The following is a 5,281-nucleotide window of genomic DNA, read 5'->3' as shown; positions in this document are numbered from 1 at the left end:
ACAGCCCACAGGCTCACACGGCTGCTCTCACAGGCTCACACTGCCGCTCTACAGCCCACAGGCTCACACTGCCGCTCTACAGCCCACAGGCTCACACTGCCGCTCCACAGCCCACAGGCTCACAGGATTGCTCTAGAGCCCACAGGCTCACACAGCTGCTCTACAGTCTACAGGTTCACACTGATGTTCTACAACCTACAGGTTCACACTGATGTTCTACAAACCACAGGTTCACACTGCCATTCTAGAGCCTTCTTTATCTATGTTCTTCAGTACCTTGAAGTTTTCACTGTCAGATCTCTCATCTATTTTGTTAACTTTATTCCCAGGAATTATTTTTAAGTTATTGTGAATAGAATTTCTTTTTTCCTGATTTCTTTCTCACATACTCATTATTGGAACACAGAAAAGCTACTCGTTTTGTGTGTGTTGCTTTTGTATCCTACTACTAAAAGTGTTTGTAGATCTAAGCATTTTTTAACTGCATTTTTAGACGAATTTGGCTCATTACTATAGACATAGAAATTATCAAAAAAATTCTTGCAAATCAAATTCAAGAACACATTACAATCATACAGTAGCCCCCAGGGGTAAACCTACAAATGTATTATATACATGGAGTATATAATACATATGTATATATATATTACCCAGGGGTAAACCTACATATATATATATATGTATATATATATACATATATATATGTATAAATGGAAACTAAATTGCTAAATGGAAACTATCAAATTGCCCCTTAAATTTATATTTCTTTTATAAAAACATTTATTTATATATGCGAGTACACCGTCACTGTCTTCAGACACATCAGATGAGGGCATCAGGTCCCATTGCAGATGGTTGTGAGCCACCATGTGGTTGCTGGGAATTGAACTCAGGACCTCTGGAAGAGCTGTCAGTGCTCTTAACCACCGAGCCATCTCTCCAGCCCCTTAAATTTGTATTTCTAAACCAAAAGCATAGTGCAGCTCTCTGACATCATAAGAGAAGTATCTTTGTGAAATAGATCAACAAACACGTGATTGGGTCAAAGTGCAGAGAGTACATGTCTGCAGTGTGCTCAGCTACAAATGGGACATCGCTGCCACACCACCTCATCACAAGACTCAGGGACATTGTGGGAGAGGAGTGGAAAGATTGTAAGAGTGAGGGGTGAGGAAGGACAGAAGCAAACAATGTCTTCTGGATATGACAGACCACTGCGCTCACAAACTCAACAGCAGCTGTGATTGCCAGCATGCGATCAAGCCAGTCAACATCCCAGCATGCACTGAGGAGGGGCTCGTGAGCCTCCGAACAACTGAGGAGCTATTGACAGTTGGCTTTGGGGGAAGAAGAGTCAGTTTTCTTTAAGGATAGTGGCCCTGGGTCCCACACCCATGAGTATTCAGGCAAGATAAGTTGGACTCAGTGCATTATTTTAGAGAGTGGGGGGGGGGGAGATATGGAATTTGAAAAGGGTAGGGTGAATCTGAGAGAGGGTAAGAGAGGAGTGGGATGACTCTCATCAAACTACATTGTATGCATATATGATGTTATCAAATGTTAAATAACATTTTACACACACACACACACACATATATACATTTCTCTAAGATCATACACCATGACCAAGCATACATGGACTGGTTTAACACATGCAAATAATAAATTTAATACAGCACATAAACAAACTTAAAGACACAAATTATGTACTTAGTTCAACTGATACAGAAAAGAACTTTGATAAATTTTAACATGCCCTTATGGTTAAAAAGCCTTGAAGAAACTAAGAACAGAAGAAACCCACTTCACCATAAGGAAGGCTACATAGGACAAACCTACAGCCAGTGGGGGACTGAGCCGGGGAAGGGAGAGCATTTCCTTTCAAGTCTAGGAGGCAATAAGGGCACTCAGGGCCTTCACTCTTCCCCAATAAAGTATCATCACTGACCAAAGAGACAAGAGAAATGAACAACTGAGGTATAAATAAGAAAGAAGCCAATTTATTCTTATTTTTTAAAATCTCAAGATGGTTGAATCTGTGGAAGGAGGACCCCCTCCCCCCCATATAGAAAATCAACTGTGTGGGTTCTGTAGTGATTGATTTACTCCTCACCACAGCCTAGTGGCGTAGGTTACGTTATCATCATTCCTAGTTCACAGGGGAATACTAAGCAGTCATAGGAGACTAAGAAGCTTTCCCAACAGTGCACACACAGCTAGGAACTGATAGGGCTGTGCTTTGGCCCAAGCAGTCTTGCTCCAGAGTCCACACAGGATCGCCTATATTTACTGTGAAGTCCATTAAAGATGGCTAAGGCACGCTTCTCACAGACTCCTCTGATGAAAGATGAAACAGTGTGGTGCACTATAGTCAGGGCAGCTAATGCTGTCTTCAGCATATATACCAGATCTCTAAAACCCATAATTCATGTATCTTAAGAGTTAACTCCAAGATGAAGGAGGGTTCTCCCTCTGAGAAGTGATGCACTTGACCCTTTCCTAGTCAGAATGGAAACTTTTAAAGAGTTCAGGAAGTGTGCCTTTGCTACTGTATTGTACTAAGTTGGAAGGTTATGGCTTTAGTTCCATTTGTGGATGGAGAGGCATAGTGTAAAACAACAACAACAACAACAAAAAACCTTCAAGTATTGGCCTTCTTCCACCTTTCCCTCTCAGGTCCACGAGATTTAGGATGGAAAGCTCTCAATGTGATGGATCAGTCTTGATTCGTGCTGGGGAATCAGGCCAGAGTCGAAGAGCCGGCTTACAAGAGAGAAATGGCAATAGTTCTTAGGCTGCAGTGGCAGCTGAACGGTGTAGGAATAGTGGCAGCAATGACAGGGACAGAGACCGTGGGAACAGGAGGGAGCAGGGCCCAGAACATGATGGCAGAGATTTGAGGACTGTCTTTGATTGACAGGGCCTGTGTGAACCCCCTCTGCCCTGGAGTTCCTCAAGCCCCTAGTGGCCTCTCAAAGTGAGGTTGGAAGTTTCCAGTGAAGGGAGGGAAGATGGAAGGGGGCAAAAGGTGTTATTATTTGGACATGATAAATGTGACCTCACTTGTATTCATAAAAAAATGAAATCTGCCACATAACAAAATAACCAGTATGCCCATCCCACCTGGGGCTCAGGAGATGTTTGTGACCCCAGAAAACTGTCAATGTGACCCGAGAGATCTGTAGATGGTAACGTGTTTTGCAATGTTGAAATGTTGGACACTCCTGCTAATTCAAAACCTGATCAAATTTTACCATTGAAACCAAGCCCAATGTGCAAATGTGTCCATTTCCTCTTGGCTTCAAATGCTGGGCAGAAGTCTTACGGTTGCTGTAGGAACAAAGGTGGTGGCACATGTTTTTAATCCCAACTTCTGAGAGGCAGGAGCAGGATCAGAACTTCAAGGGGAAAGGGCCCTCGCTGCGTATGTCGTGTGTGTGCTATGACATGGTAACTCTTTGGGTCAAAAGCTGCTCGCTCTTCCCTCGCTGGAACAGTCGTGGGTCACAATGACTTTGTCAAGCTAGTACTTGTTGATGATCTGCATTGGTTTGTAAGTAGTTTGTCTCTAGTTCTCCCAAAAGAGAGCACCAAGGCACGGACAAATTAAAAAGTCTGGTTTTGAGACGTCTATAACATGCCTGTGCATCTTTCTCAAAACCCTCACCAACAATGTCACATCCTCTCACCAGCCGCAATTTCATGCACTGTACCTCCAAAGTGATGGTTCTGGCTCCTGTTGCCATGGTGACTATTCTGCGGTCTGAAACGCCTCCATCAACGCTGCGTCTCCTAATTGCCATCGCCGGTTCTTGAATCTGGGCTTCTATTATGTCATCAGGACCTGGTGCTGGACCTGATTAACTACAGGTGGTCAGTGTACTGAATAAACACCTCTATTAAAGCACCCTGCCCTTTCTGCCTCCAGGCTTCATCCTGAGGGTCATAATGCCTTCTTATCCTTTTTGATTTACTGGACTTTTTAAATCATAGAAGCCAATGCACAGTCGTTTTGGGAAACGCAAGCAACAAAGATGCCTACAAAGTTAAAAGTTAAATATTTCTCTCCCCACTAAAGTCAGTGCTATAGCGGGATAATGATTTAAGCATAAAATACTTTAAATCACAAGACTTTATCCTCTGCAGTGAAGTTATTCCAAGCGAGGAATGAAATCAGAAGCTGTTAAAATATAATCAATGCATTTGTTCATCTAGCCTTTCAAAAGCTGCCTGGGAAAAGGCGACAGACTCAAAGGAGTAATGGCAAACTGGAATGTTGTATCTGTAAAATAGAAGGACATCGTGTGAAACTTCTTCAGTTTTCATAGAGCCTTTACAAGTCACTGTGAAAAGGATGCCCAATCCAGGAGGAGTTCTGGTCCAAGGCTTCTGTTGGAGAAAAAGGAACGTGACATTACTCACAATTCATTAAACAAAACTGTGATCAAAAGGATTTTCCCCTTGCTTCTCAGATTGACAGACACAGCTGTAAGATGACACCCAATGCTACGAAGCTGACGGAGGCAAATGCTCTCACAGATGGCTGGTGGGGATGGATATTGGCGTGACCACTCTGGAGAACTTGGCAATGTATGTCAGAGTTTAAAATGCACGTCTCCTACAGAAGTTGACACTGTAGATATAGCTGGGTGTGATTAGTTAAGACGTATTCACAAGAATGTTTTGTTTTTTTTTTTAAATTTTTTATTATATGTAAGTACACTGTAGCTGTCTTCAGAAAGCACCAGGAGAAGGTGTCACATCTCATTACGGGTGATTGTGAGCCACCATGTGGTTGTGGAATTTGAACTCAGAACCTTCGGAAGAGCAGTCAGTGCTCTTACCCTCCGAGCCATCTCACCAGCCCTGTATGATTTTGCTCTACTGCTTTTGAAAAGGTGAAACACTGGAAACATCCAGTATCTATTAACAGGGACAAGCTGTCTAGCAGAAAGTTCAGATGGTGGACTTGTGATGTCTCTCTCTGTGGGGACAGCGAGTTGGCTCCTCATTCTCCAGAGGCAAAGGAATCGGCTCCAGGATAGAGCTGAGGAGCAGATAGACACATGGAAGGCTGAGGTGGCTGTGTGCACTGCAAGAGCTTCTGAAATGAATGACAGGAAGCAGTTATCAGAGACATCAAAGCTGGTATAGAGAAAGAAAACAGACTTCACGATCACTTTGGATCTTTCATTCATTAATATCTTATGCACGCTTCCATGTGAGCATTTCAGAATCGGCCTGCAGAGGTTTCCTTCGCTCTACTGCAGGAGCCAGAGAT

This window comes from Mastomys coucha, unplaced genomic scaffold (assembly GCF_008632895.1).
Source record: "Mastomys coucha isolate ucsf_1 unplaced genomic scaffold, UCSF_Mcou_1 pScaffold1, whole genome shotgun sequence".
NCBI classification, from domain to species: Eukaryota; Metazoa; Chordata; class Mammalia; order Rodentia; family Muridae; genus Mastomys; species Mastomys coucha.
Note: the sequence above shows the minus strand (reverse complement) of the source record.